The 24,341-nt window shown below is 34.1% G+C and overlaps 1 long non-coding RNA gene across 3 annotated transcripts in view; it reads right to left on the bottom strand.

The window, feature by feature from the left end:
- The window catches only part of LOC150108934 (uncharacterized), a 353,210-nt gene that overhangs the window by 192,671 nt on the left and 136,198 nt on the right, over positions 1-24,341 (bottom strand). For all 3 annotated transcript variants that reach the window (XR_016549411.1, XR_016549409.1, XR_016549410.1), the window contains exon 2: positions 4,710-4,861. This is a non-coding gene — a long non-coding RNA (uncharacterized LOC150108934). The remainder of the gene's footprint in view (positions 1-4,709; positions 4,862-24,341) is intronic.

Below are 24,341 nucleotides of genomic sequence, written 5' to 3'. Positions count from 1 at the left end.
TGCAACTACGCATGCTCTGACCGGTTTGCTTGTGGTGTGGGATAAAACATCCGCGATTCCAGAGGGGGAAATGGGTGTTAACTCTACAAACAGCCGTCTATATTGCCTTCATGTTGATTGAAAAGTTCTTATAAATATTCCTGTCGTACTACGATGGTAATCAGATCTTTCAATCGAAGGGTGTGGTCTCATCGTTAGTGAGTGAACTAAGTGGGCGCTAAGATTCTGTAAAGTTGAGATAAGTTTCCTCTTAAATAAAAAATGTATTGATGTAGGTATTAACGTACTGTAACTTTTTATGGGAGTGACTTAAAAAAAACATATCTCTTTGTTGTATTCATTTGGAATCCACATAAAATCCTCTGCATATAATATACATCGTTTGGTTTGGACGGAGATGATGTTAGAATATTTAGGTAGAGCTTGTAGTATTAGCTTTAAAGAAGCTAATTAATTATAAAAACGGAGTATCTATAATTATAATTATTATATAATTAGTTCTAATGCAAAATATAATTCTGAAGAAAAATAAATACTAAATTAAAAATACACCTTTTTTATTTTTTTAAATACATTGATAACTAAGCGCATATTTTAATATAAACGGGTAGACCAATCGACCGTGAGATGCGGTGATTGATTCATTCAATCCAATACCCTTGGAGGGTAATGGATAGCAATGCTGTAGCTAATGAAGCTCTAACTGAGGCTCGGCTATTGCTGTTATCCTCCTGCCATGATCAGAGCTTTAATAATAGCTCAATAACCTTATCCCTACACTGTCCGCTACAGATAACGGGGAATATGAAAAGCATTCTTGCTTCGCCCCTTTAAGCCAGTCCTTATAAGGACTATAAGATAAACGGGTAGAAACTGTTGACCGTATGGAAATTTCGCACACAAATGTTACGCCAGATCTACCACAATGTATACGGTGTAAGAAAATGTGTGTTGTGGCGAGAATAAAAACGCATTCTTCAAAATGTTACGAATGCAGTATAAAATCCAAAAACAAAATAATGATGTTCAATGCATTTCTTTTTGAAAGAAACGCGTTCCCATTGCATGCTGATGCCGATCAGACTTTTAAAAACTCAGGTTAGCTTAGTCTCGAAGCTTAAATGTATCGTAGAGAGTGACAAGAAAAGTTGTCGCTGAGGACAGCATAGCCAATACAGTTCAGACGCTGGAGCATTACAAGGAGCGACTTTTACACCCTGAAAGAATGTGGCATGTATATGAATCATATGTTAAACATCCTTCTTGTAAGGCTAGGTTTTAATAAAACTTCTTCTGATAGCAGAAGGAGTACATGAATCATGTATAAGGCAGCTACACGACAAAGGGACACTTATTAGAATACGAATGGTACTGGGAGCTTATATCGAGGTCTTTGTGACGTACGTTTCACTAAATCACCAGCCAAGTTGCGGCACACAAACCCAAGGAAACCTGGATGTATTTTGGGCGCTTGCTGTATTGCTAGTCCCACAAATAATATAATAAGAGTAAACAAGATATTTCCTGGCGAATCTAACAATACACTCAGATATAGTGTAAACCACGCGAAATTAGAAGTAATTTTTGGACAGCATATAAGAAGAACTGTCATGTAAACAACTTGTTAGATATATGCTGCAGGTAGACATATCAACATAATAACAGATAAAGTTTTATAAATAACAAAGACATCCACTGCATGTAGAATATTGTTCATATCTTTTACAAATACTGGACTCTGGGCGGTTTTCATCATGCGCTTGGTATTATTTACATATTTATAACATGAATCCTTTTCTATTGACAAGATATTTTGTCATAACAGTTGTTTGAATTTGTGAACGCCATCATTAAGGTTATTATTGAGTTAAGCTTAGTGATGACCAGGCATAATTTTCATGGATAATTACAGCATTCAGATTTTCTAGGACGCCTCAGTAGTTCATCTGTATTGACGAAGTCCTTTGGTCCTAAATTCCCATAATGTGGAAATCTTACATTCAAAAACATAATACCGGTTTATCACATTGCTGCATTTATCATCATCATCAAATTCCTAATATGTACTCTCAAGGGGTGTACAGGATATGATAATACTACATGAAAAACTTACACCATTACTAACTTCCTATCTACAATTTTCTTCCAAATCAGTGTTACTGTCAAGTATTACCTATCAAGACTCCAATATTATCAGATCTTATATTTCTGTTTTCTAAGGCACTTTTTACTGTATCAATCCAACTATATATTGTTTTTTTTTCCTGCCAACCTAGCAGAGAACACTTGTTTTGCTAATCTTTCCTCGCCCATTCTCTTTAAGACCACCTGAGATTAGCTCTGCTAACCCATTCCATGATGCTAACAATGTCACGTTCTTTCCTAATATCCTCGTTTTTAATATGATTCTGCCATTGATTCATTCCCCTAATCTTTCTCAGGACTCTCATATCTGCAGTCTCTAGTCTTTGGTCAAGCGTTTTATTTCTAACCCAGCTCTCAGATCCATAAGTTAAAATTGGTTTGAACGCTGTTTGAACTTTTCTCTTATTCCATATAAATTTATTCAGTTGACTTCTTGCCATCCAGCTTTGTTGATTCTGTTGTCTATTTCTATATTTAATTTATCATCTTCACCAAAAATCGTGCCTAAGTAGCTGAAATGTTTTACTTGTTCTATAGATTCTCCAATCACAATGCAGTTGATATTTTTAACCCTTCTGCCAATTTTCATTGTCTTTGTCTCGCTATTGCTACATTTATTGTAGTCTAAAAAAGATATTCAACTCATTTTTGATCGATCATATTATGTTATTTAATGAAAGAGAAAATTTCATTTATTTCACGGGTGAAAACATACCTTTATCCCTTTGCAGTGGAACAATACTTTTCTACCAACATTTGATTGAAATCCAATGACAATAAATAGAATATTTAATCTCACTATACAATGCCGAGGTCATAAGGGCATGATTTCGGACAACATCTTTTGAGTGGAATAATGCCACGAATTGATATAACTTAAAGTATCATCAGAAAAAAAATTTAACAGTGCAATAACAGGAGATGAAGTATGCGACTAACTAGAGGTATTATCTAACCCATAAAATCTGTTGACTTCTCTATCACGCTATGTCCATAAATCTCTGAGCTAACCATGACTCAGCTTAGTCTGTCTAATACGAACTAATATCAGTATCTACTCTAGCTTCAGGTTAATAATAACACCATGCTATAAAATCATCGGAATCGCCCATAAACTCTACAGTTAAGTGGCATTTCCCTGGTTATACTCTAATAGGAGCACCCTTATTACATGAAACGGCACGATGCTTGGCAGATTGTCCAGCTTCAGTGTACCTTCATATTATATGGATTTCCAAGGGTATCTTTAGAATGTGAAAGTCATGTATCATGTCTGAAGCTTTGAGCATTAAAAGTGTGCTGGCATTTTTATAGTCTCCAGAAGAGTGGCTTATAGTTACTAACTCCAAAACACTTGTAGAAGCATAACGGGTAGAAAACTGAACTTGTTGATTGAATTGGGTCTAGAGACAAGATGGATTTCTCAAATGAATCGTGAAATATAAGTACAAGGTTCGTAGAGATTGTATAATAATTTAAGTAAAGCTTAAACAGTAATTAACTGTTACCATGAGATGTTTTGATGCTCATTATCATCCTTGTGTTCTACCAACACCATAAGTGAGATCAATAGATGCATACTTAGTTATAAATTAGTGATGTTTATTCTGCAAATAACCTGGATAGTAAAATAATCATAAAAACGATGACTGAAACGGTCCACACCCCGTAAACCCTTGCCCCAGTTTTTTCTACATAAGGATACCCTTCCCCTTCTTTCCTCCCCCTCTCCCCACAACAAAATAATATATATATATATTTATATATATATTATTAATAGTAACCCGGGTTCCCAAACTTATTTCCCGTGTCTCAAGTACATCCCCATGTTCTTTCCCTCTCTTCCCCCCCCCCTTTCAACAAGAGTTTGGATTTAGAAGGCATCTTTAAACCAAAGTCAAGGTATGTACATAATTTTTCCACATTTTTTATTCTGCCATAATTGCCTTCTACACTCGCCCGTAATGCCTTAAAATATATACATACCCCTTTTGAGTTATGTTAGCCAATGTATTAAATACAAGGGACACTCCTAAACAAAAACAGGCTAAAATAGCCGTTAATTATATTAATAGTGTTTTAGAGGAGTAGCATGGGAATTTCCCAGAAATTATACTTAATAAAAAAGAATATTTCTCAATAATTAATTATATGATTAACACAGAAAATGAACCTACAATAGTGTTCGCCCAACTGTGGTAGACTTAGTTTATCTAGTTTCGTTTTAATCAATTTTTCCCGCCTCCTCAGCCTGTAAATGTTGAATTAAGTCTAGTACAGAGCGTATATGAACTAGAGAAGGCAATAAACAAGTAAATAAAAATAAGATCACCATTTACTGAAGATAAATTTTATCTGACAAGAATGAAATTTTTGACTGCCATCTGATAGATGAATGGTAAAGCCACTATTACTCAATTTAGCCTGGTGGATAGCTTACTTAACTGTGAAACAAGCTAAATATTATGACAACAGTTAAAATACGAGTTAAAACTGAATAACAGTAAAAATAAAATGAGAATGAACGTAAAGGTAAAAACCAAAATAAGAATTAATGATCGCACCTGTGTTGGAACGATAACTGCCTCTTCATTGACCTAGGTTATTCCGCTAACGAGTACGATACCGGTAAATCGGATTAAGCAATCTGTGAAGTAGTGTCGGTACTCTAACAGGCCGATATTAAAAATTCCGGAAGGTTTGAAGGCATTACATCCTGAAGACAAACAGAGCAAATTAGTTTAATTATGAAAAAAAGAACATCAGTATTTTTTTAAATGTAAATCAATTTCAACAGCAATTAAATATTTGGGTGAGATGTTCGTTAAATTTAGAGCAAGTGAATTAAAAAATGGTATTCGGGAGCAGAATGCTGCTACCTGGAACTAAAAAAAAATAGCAAAAGTTACTTCTGTATAAAAATAACAGAATCTGAAGCAAGACTAAAAATTCAGTCTTCACAAATAAATGTGAATACTTAATTGCAAATATTTTTGAGGCAAATTAAGAGACGATAGCCGTAACAAATGCTGTTTATTTGGAATGAAAAAATTCAATGTCAGATCAATTGGTCCTTCTATCCAGTATTTAATTTCCTGTCATGCGCACTACAGCTTTTCCGGACTGTTTCTTTCTTTGTCTTTTAATGTAATGAAGCCACTTTTGAAGTGTGTGTGTGTGTGTGTGTGTGTGTGTGTGTGAATACGCTTCTCTTTTATCATTATTCCATACAAAAATATCCAAGTTGCTTAAGTCCACGAGATGACTATGAAATGGAGTCTTTTCCACCCAATTTTCAATGAATTATATCAGTTTGATTATAATTATCCTCAGGTGAATTAGCCTGGCAGATTCAGGACTAAATTCCTAATAGACGAATCACTGACTTAAATGTTACATACCATAAAATACACTGAGTTTTTTTGTTGAACTGTCGCCATCTTGAAACAAACCGATTGGAATGACACGCATGCGCAGAAAACTGAATAAGAAACTATTATTTCAGGTAGCAATGAACAACTTGGTTTGAAAACTACTGGTATTTAAAATAAAATATTAGCATTCTTTTGTGGAAAACGTTGAAATATATACACGCATGGTTACATACTACAACTGCATCAGTGAGATACTGGAATAATTATTGCACTAAAACATGCTAATGTAAAAGACACATGAAGACAAAGGTCAACGTATTGCACTCTTTAACTGATGCGATGAAATCTTTCCCGATTCTTTTAAGTGGCAAACTTCTCTTTCGTGTTATATCTACTTAATTATTCACCAAAGATAGACGAGAAGGACGCAGCTACTCATCTCAAATGTGCTAATTAAATACGTTCGCCCGAATGGCGACAAAATGTTCAACATATATTTTGTGCGATCTATTCACTGCATGCGTCAATAAATTCTGGTGTTTCTGTGCTAATCACGAATGGGCTGTTGGATTTAAACAAACCCCCAGCAACTCAGAGATGCATTACTCCTTTCTCTTCGCTTACAAACCAATGGGCACATGCAGTCTCTTACTCAACCCCACCCACCCAACCCCCCCCCCTCCAGTCGACTTCAGAGAGACGGAAGATTGCACTTGGCGTAAACAGTATTTCAAGATTAATTTCTATGGGCAATGCAGTTGGAGTAAAGTAACAAGATGCCTCCGGTATAAATGGAACGACCTGGTCGGAAAAATGGTTCCTAAATTTAATGAATTAACTTTTGAAAACCGGAACAACTTCCCTAGTAGAGAGAAGCTCAGAAATTTCCCTGGTTAACTGTATTTGTGACAGGCTCAGGTACTTAACATTCACATTAGCAGCGAGTTTAATGGGTTCTCCATCACAACTGAAGCGATCTTATTCAGTTTCTTGAAACAGCTTGTACACTGTTTTAAGTATGGAAATATATTTTCTTTTAACATCCCAATAATGCAATCTCTAGTGGAAGATTTGGAGTTAATGTTAAGAAAACCGTGAAGTTTCTGTGTGACATCGTTGAGTGTCAAACAAACCATCGAGATTGTACACATTGTTTTTAAAAGGAACATTAAACTGATTTGGTCCTTGAGTACGTCCTTAAAGTTAACTTCTAATTTCAAGGAAAACAGCAATTAATGTTTTAATGTAATGAAACATTCACAGTATCCTCTGTGATAGTCTTTAGTAAAACGCAAAGTTAATTTCAAGGAACGTATTAAGAGGTTCAGGGCAACACTGTCAAGGGAATACTGGGGTGGTTGTAGGATTATATAGTTAATTATAGAAAGGGAGAATTGGTTGACAAAATTGAAATCTTTGTCGATGAATTAAAATAAATAAAACGAAATCCATCTAAAGACATCCACGCTACAATGAGATTCGATCCCATCAATCTTTTACACTTATGCGTAGAGCTACATCGTACAGTGTAGACTTAACGTACTAATTAAAAATCAGAAAGCGGTCTTTTATCTGCCAATGTTTTGAGAGAGGGTGATTTGCTGGATCAAATTCATCATTATTTGAAAAATAATGATGAATTTGTGCAAACGCAAACGAAATAGCCGAAACACGCTTTGGCAACTTTTCTCGGCTGAAAGGAAATAGGCACAAGATTGTCTAGCGTCTATATTCGGTTGTATTTATATGTGAAACCAAAATTCAAATCAATTTTGGTGCAATAAACAAAAGACGTGTCACAGACGTCTTTGTATGTTAAGGGGTTAATTCTTATTTAAGTAGTCTCCTATTGCGTATGGTCTTCTGGTCCGTTTGCTTGTTTTGTGGGATGAAAAACACGAGTTTTTTGGGTTTTTCATCCCACAAAAAACCCTGTCACTTGCGTATGAGATCGGACAACTCATTTTTCAGTATAAAGTTATGATAATGGTTATTCGCATCCTGAAAGGGATTTATGTGGATCCAACCCACGAAAGAGTGGGTTAAAGATTTTCTTCTATTTTTATGAATTATACATAATGCATTTTAAGTTATTTTTACATAGTTCGGATATTTCGCTGTAGAGACCAAACAGGGAACATTTTTCAATCCACTTCATGCCTCCAGTAAGCTGGGCGGTGATCACACATCAAGCGAGGAAGTTCATCTCTCTTCCCTACACACAATGACAAACATCTATATGCCCAAGGGGGGGGGATTCGAATCTGCCATCTGTTAGTTGGATGATAATAATAGTAATACATGGATACACCGCTTGGAAAGAAGTCAGTTGACACCTCCATGGGCAAGGGGCATGTGCAATGTAACGAGTCACGTGTTTGTAGCCAGAATAAATTGGACGAATATGATGCTCCCAAGTCAGAGCAACGGGGGAAATGGCTGCGAGAAGGGTATCTGAACTCCGAGAGGTATCTGAACAATGCCTCTTTCGAACTGACTGAGTTCGAAAGAGGCATTGTGACAGGATGCCATGTTGCAGGCCTATTTGTTTAGCAAACTGTTGACAAATTGGGCCATTTCAGGTCATCATTCAGTGATACTATACTGAGATGGAAGCGCAGGGAGTCAACTGCAAGTACAATCCCAGTCGTCGACTCATCATACTCACTAAACGCGTCCCTAGGGTTCTACGAAGGATAATATATTAAACACCGTCATTCGTCGGCCGACACGTTGAATGCTGAGTTACGGACATCGAATGGAACACGAATCTACAAAAAAAAAAAAAAAATTCAGAACCGAAGCTCACAACATGCATTTCCATTGTAGAATTGCATATGCAAGCTCCACATGAAGCCCCGAACACACATGCAGCGTCGTCTTCAATGGTGCAAAGGTCATGTACTGCAGGGCGCAGAAGTTTGGAAAGTGTGTTATGCAGCGACGAATCACGTTACACCCTCTACTGACGTTCGCCGGTGAACGTCTTTTACCAAAGTGCGTAACCCCAACTATGAAATTCGGAAGTGGCGATATGATTATGTGGTCCTGTTTATACTGGTTTGGCCTCGGATCTCTGTTTGTGGTGCCACGAAAATTGAACTCCGAGAGGTATCTGAACATTTTGGACATTGGAATGGCTTCCACAGAGCCCAGAGTCTCAACTCTATTGGACACCTGTGGGATGAACTGGAGGTCGGGTGAGGTCAAGGGACGTCCGTTCCCACAACAACCCAGGACCTCCTTAACATGCATATAGGAAAAAGGGTCCAAAATTCCCATTGATGGCTATCGTACGCTTGTGGAAATATGCCTCGTAGGATTACTGCATTCATTGCAGCGAAAGCAGGTCCTACCTCTTATTAAGGTGGGCGCCATGGTTCTTTGTTCCTCACACTATGGTGTACGTTGATTTCTTTCCAAGCAGTGTATGTTGTTTTTTAAGTTAAATCCTACCTAGATAAGACATTGTTAATCTTAGCGGTAACCTGGAAAGCAGGTATTTATTTTGCACTTAGTGATGTTCACTATTAAAAGAATAAACCGTTTTTGTGATCATTTACAAAAGATGTCGAATTTAATTGTCAAAATATATCAGCATAGCAACCTACGATACTACCATCTAAAAATTAAGTACTGTTACTCTTCCTCTTATAAATATGTCAAATGATTTTATTGATACGCATCGGGAGGAAAATCTTAAGGCTTCTCAACAAAAGAATTTACTCAAACAAGTTACTTTAAGTTTTATAGTGCTTTAGTATTTTAAAAACAATATTTATTCCATATGTTCTCCATATAGAAATTTTAACTTTTAGACGAGGATCAACGAACCTTAAGACAGGAATAGAATGATAGCTCCGCTATTCCAACGAAGTAATTCCTCAAGTAACCTAGAATAATGTTTGTTATTAATGTATATACGAGAACATAAAACAACAGTAGAAAGTATAGGCCTCTGTGGTATCGAGAAACAGAAAAACAATAAAAATCTTTCTTATGAATAACTCTGGGTGTAACAGCAGTCAACAATGATAGAGTTCTCTGCATATCCTGCTTACAAATGATACGATATGCATCTATCATGATGCTGACATCTGTTTACATTTACCGCATTGATAAGAGAAACATTAAAGCGGCTTAACCAGTAGACGCAAAGATAAGTCACTAATACTTTACAGGTTTTAAAAAATTCATACTTTATATTTTGAAAAGGTCTAGAAATTTATATATAGATACTGAATTTTAAACTTTAGTACGAAACTGTTACACACGGATGCGCCCACACACACACGCACACACACACTGACATTTCTTCTTAGAAAGGGAATTTTGTGGCTGTAATAAGCACGGCATATGTGTGCCAAGAAAAATGAAAACGGAACATATTCAGGCAACACAAATCCCACATAGCTTTCGGTGAATACAATATGCCATAAGGAAAGCAATATATTAGGGCAGTGATGTATAAAACATTCCGAGATGTTAGGATTATCTTGGGAAATATTAGGTGCCGAGTAATACGCGTAGCATATCTCGAAGGGACAGAAGCCTCTTCCCGTTGTATTTGTCTTTTCTTCTAGAAGGCTTGACAGGAAGGTTGAAACTCACAATAACCCTGTGCTTCTCCGGATTGGATTCAACCTGCCTGAAGAAAAATGAAACGAGAATAAAAATACTGTACATTTTGTTTGGAAAGTCTTATATTGTTTCGTTAAAACGTAATGCAACGAAAAGCTTCTAAAATTACACTATTCAACAACTCAGTTTTGACAAGAGAACTTCGCTTTTTCTTCCATTTTATGTGATTTTACTTCTTATATGAAAATAAACCAAATAAAAAGCTAGCGTTTGTTGGTCTTTAATTTTCAAAGGCTGTTTATCATTTTAATCAGATTTCTGGCCACTTGAAGGATTGATTATGCAGGAGACCGTAAAATATAAGAAAAAAATAAATCAGATGTTTGAAAAGAATTCCTAACAAAGTAGAATGAAGTATCAAAGTAGCTATATATTGTTGGTAATTGATATTTGGGGTTGATTGAAAAAAAAATATATGCTTGATAATTTTTAGGCTATCAGTGGGATGCACACAAAAGTGAGTCGAAGAAATCTAGACCTTCCCCAAACAGCAATATATGTTTCTTTATTCGGAAACGGCACACAAATTTATCCCTTTTAATTTTGACGAAATGAATTTTTATACTAAGTTGACCGCTCATACTAATAATAGAAAAAAAATGTTCTTTGCAAATGAGTTGGGTTGTCATGGCTACTGTGTGAAAAACTTATATTACAAGGGTGAGTGCTGTGTTAAGAACACGATACTGTTATGCTATAGTGTTCTCCACGAACCTTAAACTTAAGAATTCTTCAAGCTACTGGCTAACATGAATCTTCAATACACCATACAAACAAGATGAATTTCTGCATTTCTATTAGTGATAGTGCTTCGTTAAAAACATCTTTTACATCAGCCCAAAGATGTTCAATGAGAATACAGAGAGGAGACTGGAGGGAGAGAGAGAACAAACCTATTAAGGTTTGGTCACTATCGTGTTGTTGTTACCAATCCTGGATGATACGTTCATCTAGTCCAGGTTGGTTAAAGGAGGGTTAGTTTCCTGTTAGTTTCCTGTGTTGTTTGTTTTGTCATATAAGCGTAATATTATGAAAGCCTTGTAATAAACAAGGCTTTCATAATATATAAACTAAGCAGGTAAAGTGAATTGAATCCCTTCATTTTTTTTTATTTGTTTTAGTATAAATATATAGCCAATGAAAACTACCTTTTATAAATCCAGCATCTTTCTAATACACGTCATCAGTAATAGTGGCAAGTCTTATTTTAAAATTACAGGATATAATTTAGATAATGTATTTAATAAACTAATATCTCTGTCAAGAAAAAAAACAGATTCTTAAAAATTGTATGATTTAACTTTTTTCCCTCCTAGATTTACATCTTTTCTTCGGATCTACAGGTAATCAAACACACATTAAATTTTTGGTTAGCAGATTTAGGAATTGAAGAGAATATGAATATGCTTAATTAACTCGATATGATTCCATCTATTCTGTTGCTCTTCTAGTTTTTGTTATAGATCAGTTTCTTCCAATTATATCATCTCCAATACATTTATCATTTACAGTTTATAATTCTTCTTTACTAAGTGTTATGTCAAAATAAACATGCGTATGATATCGAATTCATTCTTTTGATATTATAATACATCATTTGATTATTATTATTATTATTTAAGACCTCCAAGGAGTCAAGGACTCATCGAGGGAGGGTATAAATCACCCAAAAAGCTCTCATACCTTCCCTTAAAATCATTCTTAAGCAACAATCTTAAACTTCTTAAGAAGCTGTGCAATATTTTGTTATAAAAATGCGATACACGTCTTTTTAAAAGACATATAAAGTTTTGATTTTGATTCCAATACTTATACTAATGAAATGTTAAGGAAGATCGTGATTGTGGTTTTCTATGTAAGTCTCATTAATCTTAATTAATAATTTTCTCGGTTAATTAAATTACTTTATCATAGCAATATCATTTTATTGTAAAAAAATCTATAGTTCAAACGTTAATCATATTAATTGCCTCCTTAAGTGACGTTTACCATTATAGAACTACTTATGCTTAACAATGTGTACAACTCATTATGTTTGCTAATAATTAATGCAAAAGGCACAAATGGTTATAATGAGAGACTTACGCATTTTCTCTGCTAACATTTATTGCATTAGGCACCATCAATTTTCACTAATTAATTTTATACAATTACGTCAATAATTAATTTAATAACCTTTTGATATCATTTAGTTTTAGATTTGAGAATCTCTATTTAATCACATTGTAGATGTATAATTGCTACTTTTAACTTTCATTAACATTTTTATAACTGTAGCAACACTAAATAATTGTTAAAATGATTTAAGCATTGTTTTAATACTAGGCTATTTGCGCCAGCGTTATCAGCAATTAGCGGCTGTAACAATGCATTCACTTGTTCATGCAATATTGCGTTCCCCATGCAGAAAAAAAAGAAAAACATTTTTATGTCGTCTGGCGCGCGTTCCTAAATAAATAAATATATTTTTTGTGCTGTCTGTTTCTTGATTCAGAACATAGCATTTCTGTGTTACCTTCTTCATGCAACATCCTTATGTTTACGTTCTTCAGAAAGTTCTTGTGCTGTTGTGTTCCTGACTGAGAACCTAGCATCCATGTGCTGTCAGGTTTGTTCTGTTCTGTTCTTCATACATCTTTGTGCTGTTGCGTTTCTAAATGGGAATATAGAACCCCATCATGCTGCCATGTTCTTCATATAACAACCGTATGTTTTCACGTTCTTTATACAACGGCCTTCTGTTGTCATGCGCTTCATATAATATCCTTGTGCTGTCATGTTCTACATACATTCTTATGCTTTCCTGAGCGTGAATATAGAATTCTTGCTTTCCTGAGTGTGAATACGGAATCCTCGTGCTGGCATATTCTTCACACATCATTCTAGTGCTATTATGCTATTGCCAACTATAAAAATCCCAATAATCTGTCATGTTCTTGATCCAAATGAGATTCATGTACTGTCGTGCTCCTGATGCAAAACATCATTGTGTTATTGATTTCTTAATATGGAACTCCCACATTTTTGTACTTTGGTCACAGTTCATGTAAATTAAAGAGACTGCATTATTCTTTCGTCTATAATTACTTTAAGATTATCTTAAAGACCGAAGAATCAGCAAGCAAGTACACTGAAAGAAAAAGCGAACATTAACAAATATATAAAAGCTTGTCGATTTGATCTGAATTTTAAAATCAAATTATATACGAGTAAAGAGAAAAGGATAGAAAAGCACAACATTGCCATTAATAAATTAGATCGAGAAACCACATTTTCCCCAGTGTTTACTCTTGGGGTTGACGAAATAATACTCGATTCCATTCAAAGCTGTAAATCATTTTAATGGAACGAAAAGTGGTAAATAGCTTGTTTGCAAATGCATTTAAGCTCATAAAAATTTTAGCGATTACCACAATTTGATTATAACAGTAAATGCGAAATGTTATTTTTAAACCATATCAAATAAACCAGTTGCATAATAACCAATAACGTTGCCAGCATTTAAGCAGAATGAATTCAAGTATCTCTTGGGTAAAATAACTTATATTTCCATTAATTTTATTGCTGAAAGGTAATTTCTTGTTTGTTTGTTTTTTTAATTTTCAAGTTTGTCTTCTACAAAATAGCACATTAAATGATAATGGCAAATGGGTTATTAACAATCGCTATAACGAGTATCAAAAATCTAATCAAATTTAAGTACTTTTACACACGATGGAAAATGTACAGCTTTATAGAAAAATAATGAAACGCACGTGGAAGCCCTTTTACTGCATAAAAAAATACTCGATAATGTAATTACTGCAGTAAACAATCAATCTTACTTTAGAAAGTGCGGAAGCGAGGAATTCTATTTAAATACTATCGAAAAGTTCGCTTCGTATTCTAGTATTTATTTTTAGCAAGTTTTAAACGTGTGCATCTACGTGCTCTGTGTAAGCTTGGAGCGTGTTTGTGAATAATTGGAATAACACACAAAAGTTCGTCATTTCTCCGTAATGATGGAGAGGTGCTCGTGTACGAATCGACGTTGGGCATAAAGGTAGAAAGGCAAAAGAACCAAGTTAATTATCCACTTTGTTGGTGATAGCTTTGAGTTCAAGTGTGTGTACGGTGTGTGAATTCAAGGTGATATTAACTGTGATCTTATTCATACCATATCAAGTACTTATAGCTATTGAACTTAAATTCAGAAGTTTTCAAACTATAATTTTAACACACACACACACACACACACACACACACACACACACACACACACACACACACACACACACACACACACACACACACAGTGTATTTGTGTGTGTTGTATTTTATTATTTCTAAAAAAAATTTAATTTGAAATTTTGTCCTTTGATTTTTGTTCATAGTTTTGCCCTTAGATTTTTTGTTCATGAAATTTTCCTTTGTTAAAATATAATCGTGAACAATATGTTACCAGAGTGTATAGAGCTATAATGCACTTTCAAAATAAACAATGATCATCATCATGCATATCAAGGATTTAGGCCTAGCATGGCCTGTTCCGGCCTTAGAAGTCATCGTTGAATCGTTTAAGAGGACGTCCTGGTTTTCTTTTTCCTAATGCCTTGTACTTTAAGGCTTGTTTTGGTAATCTTTCTGTTTTCATTCTTTGAACGTGTTCCATCCATTTATGTTTATATTTTTTAATTTTTTCTATTACTGATTCTTGGTTTAATTCTTTCAAAATGAACAATAAAGCAATAAAAAACTAAACTGAAATTTCTTTTAGATTAATTCCATATTTAATATTAGCATCTATTAGATTTGATATTCAGAAATAAGCATCAGATAATAATCAAAGCTAAGATATTATTAGAATCTTTCGGACCATCCTATATTCTTAGAATTTTTTTAATCTTCCTTCTATGAGTTCTCTTCGTCAAATGAAATACATATAAAACTTAAAAACTTGCATTTATAAAATATTTTATCGTCAAAATCATGACTTACTTAAACTGGACCAATCTTCAGTGTAGCATTTTGCTGGGCGAAATAAAATTAAAAAAAAACAAGTATCAGAGGTTTCACATAGGAAAGCGTCCTTTAACTTTGATAACGAGAATTTGGCAATTGAAAAGGATGCGAATATTTAAATCGCTTATATTACAGTTCGTGATTTATATATCATATTTTCCGTTTTTATGGCAAAAGACTCCCAAAGAGCCGGGCGCTTAGAGTTTCTTCTCTTTAAGAATTATGCGGAATATTTTTTCGTTTCCAAAATTGGTCCATTGGACAACTTATAAAACGGCTAGTTGAATTTCAAATTCAGATCACTCGGAGGTATTGGTCTACGTAAGAAGCTTAAGAATACATTGCAATATATGGAAATTCAATTTTATATTCCACCAGAAAATAACTTTGCAACAAATATTACATATTCATTTGTTTTATATTTGACTAAGTGCATCCCTTAGTGTAATATGGCTTTTTACAACCACGAAAAAAAGGAAATAGGCATCTCACAGTGTTAATTTTAGGTGTGTGTGTGGGGGGGGGTGTCCTACCCATGAAAAGTTGAAACCTATTGCAAAAGTGCCATGCTTGGCTAAGAGAGATAATCAGGAAATATGCAAGCCACTTCAGAACTCCAAGAAATGGGATGTCGGATTCAAACCGGGCAAATAAAATTCTTCTACCATCCAAAGACATTCACAAGCATCCATGGCCATGGTAGTATTCTAATACTGTATATTATTGTAAAATATAATTCTTCCTATAATACCGTTCATCATATTCTATTATCGAAACCATCGGACATACTTCACTGTCTCACACTCCGGAAATGCGTGGTAAACACGTTTAAAGGGGCAAAAGTTTAAAGTTATTTTTGGATTTATCAAATAATATGAAATCTCATCTTCAATTAAGCTCCACGTTCATTTTAATGGTATTTACTAGAAAATTAATCGTTTACAGTATTTCCATAATTTATTTTTAAATGCTTTAACCTATTACACGGAATGAATAAATTAGAACAGTAAATCCTTGAAATGAAATAAATGGTTAGTAGCCTAATAACTTCAAGTCAAATACAGCAAAGAGTGGATATTAACAATATGTACAATTTGTTTACGACAGAATTAAGAAAACGTCAAAGCACAGATAGAGCACCATTTGCTATTTTATCTAATATGAAGCCAGGTTCGTTTAAAAGAAAAATGGGAATAGGAATCTCCCTAGCGGATATAATTCTATGCAGAAAAATGGGCTTTGCCTATTCTTGGGGAAAATGATTCTCCCTGGTTCTTCAAGTGTAATTTTGATGGAATCTGAACATCTACTAGCTAGTTTAACATCAAATTATTCGGGAAATTGTAAAAAAAAATGGAGGCTAGCTAAAATCTATATATAATTATTCTCTTGCTGCGTTCAAGAATTTTGCCAATGCATTCACATGTTCATATTACAAATTAAAAAAAAAACGCATAAAAGACAGAATTAGATCTTCATCTCTACATATTTTCTGACTTAAGAAATAATCTTTGACCTCTCTGCATTCCCCGGGATAAGAAAGTTCTTTCATAGTAACCCGCTGATCCGAGAGATATTAATGATGTAAGCACAGCACCAGTCGAATTTACCGGAACAGGAAGTCAACGGAGAGTCGGAATGAAAATTAAAAAGATCTCGTTACAGCCGAGGGCCTCGGAGCACGTATGGTCTAGCGACTCCTTTCACTCACCTTCAGTCGACACGTTTATCTGCAAATAGCGAAGAAGAAGATAGAATGACGTCAGTGAAATTTTATGACTGTTCTGATCCGTACTGATTAGTTTTCTACGTCAAAATGCCGCGTTCAGTGAAGCAGAATTTAACGATTCAGTGTTGGCACGTGTCATCTGTGCCTTTTTTTATCCACTTCACCAGTTACATGATGATTTGCACATAAATTAGCCATTGGTGGATTTGCAGATGCGAGTAACTGTTGCCTTGAGTTTGCGAGGTCTTTTTTAAGTTTCCTGTTTGATGAAATAAAAAAACTAAACTTTTTTTTTATTATTTGAGAAGGTCATTGTAATATCTTGAATGTTAAAGTTTTACTAAATGATATAATTTTAATCTATTTATGAATTTCTTTCACTAATAAAAACAATAAAACTATTATGGTTTTAAAATGACATGATGACTCATCTAATTAAAATATTTAATTAAACTATTAACCTTTAACACAAAATTAAAAGTCATGAATGATGAAAATGAACAGAGAAATGCCTCGTCTTCCATGTTTTATGCTCATTGGCCTAAAATAGCTGAATATATTTGCCTTTTTAAACTTAAATTCGATTTCATTGAATTAGGGAAGATGAAAAACAACTAAAAACTAAACCATAAGATTATAGTATACTGACTGCCAATTGCTTGTATTCTAAAGTCAGTTTGTTTGAGTTGAGATTCATTCAACTGTCGAAAAGATATTATAAAGGTTTCCCGCTACCTAAACTGGATTGATTCCATATTCGACTAAAGTACACACGTTTGTTACAGAACAGCGAAAACAACTAAATATAAATTAATATTACACTAAAAGGTACTTGACAAAATTAATTTTTTTAGCCCTAGAGTGAAAAAACGACTAAAGAAATTATCTAGGTTCATGTTTATATAAAATGGTTGAACATTACTTAATAGGTTAAATGCATATCTTACACAAAAATTTATTTAATTGATAAGCTTCAAAAATAGACATTATGTCTTTATCTTTTTTGAGCTCGTAGCCTGTATTTACAACTAAACAGTATCTAATCATTAAATTACAGAAAATACAATTGCTATTATTAAAATGTAAGAACTTTCATACACATATAAAATCGGTATTAATAATGTAAATTATATCTCTTTGTACTTACAGAGTGTTGACTATTAATTTGCGATATTTCCTTCATCTATCAAATAAAAAAATAGTAGAAAAGAAGACACACCACTTATTTTTTTAAATAATATTACATTAAAGTTAGGCCATTAAGAGGAATAAATTTTGTATAATCATCATAGCTTTTGATGATTTGAACACCTGTTTTTACTAAACTACATTTTGAAGATTCAGATAAGGTTTTCTTCGGCTTAGTATTACATATTTTACTTCTTTCATTGCTTTCAGGATTATCCATACTGAAAATAGTCGACATACCAGTTGATTATACAACTGGAAATATTTTCTCGACTTACTCAAAGGCAATCTAATAATTCTTGTACGTAACATCTCGACCACATCTCCTACTCCTAAACCAACTTTTTTTTTTGTTAGAGACATCTGGACTAGACAAGCTATCCCAAGTTCATCAGTATTGAGGGAACCCCTGTCGGTTGCCAATATCTCGTCTTCCTGTTTCTATATTCCGTTCCTCTGCTGGTGGTCCCATACTGACATTACAAGCGGACAAGCTAGAATATCTGTTTTATGTGCCGACCTGATTAGACTTATATTCTTTGTTATTGCATCTGGAAATGGCAGGTAAAGAAGCTTCGAGAACTTCTCATATGCGAGTCGGAACATCACTTAATAATATCTTTTCTTATTACACGATATTAAGAACAGAATACGACATGTACTCTGAGAAGCGAAAAAACTATTTAACTTTGATTTGGCATGTTTGAAATAAACTAACATAATAGCATGATTTGCGATGTTTATGGATAGAAAAGCACATTAGAATAACAATAACAATACTGTTGACTGACTTAGAGAGTTTTTGGAATTACGGGCAAGATAACTCTGCAAGTGAAGTGTATTATATTTGATTTGAGCTGTCCAAACAGTTTTTGGTTTATAAGGAAGGAAAAAACTTAAAACTTTCGTCAGCTACACCCTTCTATTAAAAGTCATGAGGCATTCCTTCAGCTTCAGCTGTAGGAAAATGGATGCGACTGAGTATTATGCACTTATTAAGACCTATAATAAGATGACTGACTGGCTCTCTTCAACGTTCTCTTGTTTACTCCACAGTGCGTACAGGGGTAGACGTAAAGTTTCAGGGAATGATAGTGGGATGCCATTGGGGAAGAGATCTGTACGTGCTATTGTGTAGTAAATAAATATTCCTAAGTTTACATTTAGCAATCTCCGAAATTAGAGGGTCCACAGGTGACATTAAACAAGACATGTTCACACAGACTTAAAACACTGAGGGACTGACAATGCTTAGAGCTAACGCTACTTGAGAAGGCTGATTATCTCATTTCGCTATCACCCTGTAAGATCTGTTTCGAGATGCGAGCAACCATAAGCAATCCCATAAGTGTGTTCACGACAAACAAAGTTTCCTACCATGAATTTTCAGGTAACAGCTGTAATCCTAAAGCCTTTGCTAACAACTACCAATGTTATTAAAGAACTACAATCATGAATCACCTAATGGGATGAGTTACAAGATGGGCAGAACCTGGACACAGAGAAATAGGAATCAGACTCGTGAAGCGAAGAGTGGTGCTACACTTTTCCGTCGATGTATGTGGATATGGAGGATGGTTGAAGAATGCTTTTTATCTGTTTTGTTCCATCGATGAAGGCTGGAGGTAGTAATATGATGTAGAGTTGCTTTTCGTGGTATAATTTAAAACGACCAGTTATAGTGAACTGGCAATAATTTAACGCTCTGAAACTCTAATGATTTAACGAAGAAGGAATTGTTCCTCATATTCTTATTTAATTTCGTTTACTAAATTGTTTATCAACCAGAATATCCGTAAAAAAACTGCAATAAAAAGTTCACGAAGGATTAATTGAATTACTACAGCGCAGTCACTAGAGCGATGAAACATTGCCCTTGATTCGAACCCCGTCTACAACAGGAGCTTTATAAGGGCTTTGCAATCGAAGGTTCTGCCTTCCTCCCATTTAAAGAGCTACAATAATTATTTAGTTAGCGATAAATACAGTTTCAGTGAGATATCTACAGAGAATGCCGATGCAATCCGATCAAAATTGAAAACTGATAATACAAAGTAAAACCTCATGAAAAGTTAAAATAAAGAAACAAATTTTCGAGTCTATTTCTCCAGAACGTACGTGTTTTTGTTCGTTAATCAGTGCTCACTTTAACATTTTAGTGATTGTATCTATTTAAGAAGGCAGAAGCAACAAAGCAAATAAAATTGCTTCGGCATTCATACGCTCACATCTCCCTAATCAGAAAATATAATAAATCGCTGATACCTATCTAATTGGACGATATATACAGACAGTAAGGTAATTAATATCTAGATATATTATTAATCTATTATTTACTAGGATAACTCGTTATTTTTTAGAGCACGACCACATCAGAGTACTTTTGTTTTTCAGTAGGATTAAATTACTTCGCATTTGTAATTGGATTTATTATTCTTTTATGTCGTTTTGTTTATAAGTTGTTTAATGCTGCTTTTAACCTAACCAAGACTTAATTTATATTTTTTCGTGCCTAGAAAAATAATGTTCTTAGTTAAAAAATAAAGAGCAAATGTGTTCAATGCCATCTCTAGTGATGGAGATCATTAGATCATGTTCGAAATCCCAGAATAAAAGAAAGGTTATAAAGAAAAAAATGAGCGAAAAAAATCCTAATTGCATCTAAAATTACACGACTTTAAGTGAAAATGGACAGGAGAATAAAGAATTAAAACAAAATCGTCCAGAAGATGAAAAGTAAAATTCAATTCTGTCTCTGTTGTACATGATGTTATACACTTAAAAATTCGATTTCTTGGACTCTGATTTTCTATTCATTTTCAGTTTTTCTTACTCAATACGGCATTTTAGAGAGTATGAATCTTGCAACTTCAATCAAAAATAGAAATATTACTTCACATTTCATTTTGAAATATTTTTATGTGAATCCCACTCAAGATGTTATCTTGAGTGGAATTGGGATGAAAACAAAATGCTACCATTTCACAAGGTAGAAGGTGGTGGCCTAAAAATTGAAGAGAAATAGGTGACTCGTAATTAGATATCGAATGTCGTCGTATATTGGTGGGATTAGGCCAGAAGAAACTGATGAGACTAGGGATCTTGGAGTGTTAATAGATAGTAAGTTGAAGTTCAGGGGTCATGTGGCAAAGATCGCAAATGCAACTCAAAAGATAATTGTAATGCTGAAACGAACGTTCACATGTAAAGATAAGGATGTTATTTTGCCTCTTTACAAGGCCTTGATAAGACCTCACTTGGACTATTGTACGCAGGTCTGGTCTTCTGGTTTCCGTTTGTGATTCTGATACAGTGGAGAAAGTGCAAAGGAGGGTGTTAAAAATGATATCAGGATTGTTGAATATGAAGAAAGACAAATTGAGAATTTGAAGACTGCAAACACTAGTAAACAGGAGAAAGAGGGGTGATATGATTGAGACTTACAAATTTCTGAAAGGGTCATACAGGATTTCAATTGATGAAAATTTTCAATTTATGGAGGGTGGTAAAAGGACGAGAGGGCACCCTTGGAAACTGAGAATGAAGGCCGCGAAGAAGGGAATAAGGGATAGATGTTTTTCTCAGAGGGTGGTGCGTGATTGGAATGAATTGCCATTGGATGTTGTGAGTGCAAGCAGTGTGAATGAATTCAAGAATAACTAAGATAGCTGGTGCGTATAGTATGTGGCCTCCCTCGATGAGTCTCTAACTTCCTGGAGGTCTCTCTTAATAATAATAATAATGACTCATTTACCTAAGCTGAAGACAGGTGACGTAAAATGTTTGTTACAGGTAAGAATAAGAACAGTGTATGAAGTTGTCAGTGAACAAACTGGAATAATACCGAATTAACATCACAATATTCTGATATTAAATTTAGTCCTGTACCATACCACTGATTGATATTATCAACTTACATACATTTGCTGTTTAAGATAGATGGACTGCCATAGGAACAATAGATGAGTTTGAAATTTGGAAACACATTAGGGCAATCTAGAAAGAGATCTAAACATTTATGCCAGAAAACAAATGGTGCTACAATTTGGTTCGGTTTAGTTTATTTTGAAATGTGGAAGAAGAGGACAATGTTATATGGAAAGGAGATGTGGTCACAAAGAGAAAATCTAGAAAATATTAAAATAAAATGCTTATATGAAGGGGAGAGAATATGTAATAGAAGAGCATCGATAACATAATGAGAATTATATTTAAAATGATTGAATGTAAAAAGCCTGGTTCATGTTTTGAAAAGAGAAGTAGTTAATGAGGCGTGTAATAAGCATCGTTTAAACTAGATGACCTTATTCAGAAGGTCATCTAGTTTAAACTAGATGACCTTCTGAATAAGTGATCTCCTCTTCAATACTTATTTTAAGATTCTAAAGTTACTGTAATTGTCAAAGTAACGATTAACACAAATCTAAAAGTTATCAGGATAAAAATCCAGATGCCTTTCATTTGCCATGTATTAGATTATTAGCAAACTAAAGGTTCCTGCTACTGAAAGAAACAAAGGGAAAAAAACTGTCCATGATTTACACTATTGTACTAATTATTCCGTACTGCTTCATAAAATAAGCGAAATACTTCCCAGTGGACGCCTCTATGGCGCCACTACAAGGACGTACACTTTAATTAGAAAGACGTCGAAGAAATAACTGAATAAACATTTTCTGGGCATTATCGAGAGACTGAGTTAGTTTCATCTGAAAGGAGGATCATCCTTGCAAAGAGACATTCTTATCAAATTGAAAACAGATAAAAAAAAAGGAAGACGGTAAATTAGTCAGATATATTAATACTAACAAATGTATGCATAAATATATGCCAATCAATGAATGTGTCTATAAACAATGTTTCACGCGCTAAGCTTAGAACTGCAGAATGAGAGTGATGACATTGCTCTCCCGTTCTTTTATTTGTTACTCTTTCTGTGTATTGTTTACGATAGCAAACAGTGTGTTTATTCTGTCCTGCAATCTGTTTATATCCGAGATGTCTCTCATCGTTTGTCCTTCTGCCTTTAGCTCTACCGTAAGCTAAGGTCTCGTTCTGTGTCTCCAAGCAACGACGAGATGCGCAATTTCATTCCGAACGTTCGATGGACAAACATATACAAGCGGTTGCCTTCGACACCAGCTCGTGACCTCGGTTACAACCAAAAGTGAAAACACGGACGAGAATGCGATAAAGCAGTACTTGCTCATCCTATTTATCAAACTGAAAATCTCGAGAGTTTGGTATATAAATAAACAAACAAAGATTTCGTTTTCTTACAGAGTTCTGAGAATTGTATTTTGTCCAAGAATAAGACGCCACATTTCTATGCATTTTATAGAACTTTTTCCCCCCTTTACAAAGATTCTTATACTTATTTTATATCGTTGGAAAATTGAAATTTTTTTATTTCTATTATAAGAAATAAAATATATTCACAACAGTCCTGTGTGCTCTTTTATTATAAAAGATTTTTCTAATACGTTCTGTGACTGGGCAACACACAAGTCCTTTTCTTGGTTGAAAAATTACTTCGTTTCTGATAATATGAAAATGATCAAAAAGTACATACTTAACAGATCTCCATGCATGTTATTTTAATTTGTATATTTTAAAGTCATTTATTATCAGCCATCTAAATAAATCCACTTTATTAAAATATCTTTTAAAAAAATCAAAATTACTTTCGGAAATCATTAATTATATTGTAATATTTACATGTTATAGTTTTGGACTGATAATCCTATTATAAATATACCAATTCGTATAATTAGATGAACAAAATAAACTACATTCTAATAAATACACAGTTCCATATAAATTCGCATAAGTATGAATTTCACGGCTCCTCAATTTTGAACAAGTTTATCTCTGCAAAGTATCCGTTAAGTCTGCTTCTGATTGCAGCAATCATTAACACGTGTTTCATTGTACAGCATAAATCTCAAAAGTTAAAATACTGCATCATTAAGTATTAGTTCCTGTTTATGCTTAAATAACTCCGACGACTCCCGAAAAGCAAAGATTAGATAAGCAAATGCTAAAATCATGAATTGACTTTACTTTATGCCAACTTGGACATTCACATTACGATGGTCTCAAAGAATCAAGGATATTATTAGATAATATAAAACTGTCTTTAAGAAAAGTCGATTGAATGGAAAGAACTTGGTCTGAATCTCATTTATATTGCAAGGAGCTTTTACAAAAGGTTCAGTTTTAGCTGAAATTGAGTTAACCAATCTCATATGGAGATGGTTCTG

This window comes from Typopeltis vanoorti, chromosome 2, assembly GCF_054136105.1.
Source record: "Typopeltis vanoorti isolate ZY-2024b chromosome 2, IOZ_Tvanoo_1.0, whole genome shotgun sequence".
Classification (NCBI taxonomy): Eukaryota; Metazoa; Arthropoda; class Arachnida; order Uropygi; family Thelyphonidae; genus Typopeltis; species Typopeltis vanoorti.
This window is presented reverse-complemented; position numbering and strand designations above follow the sequence as displayed.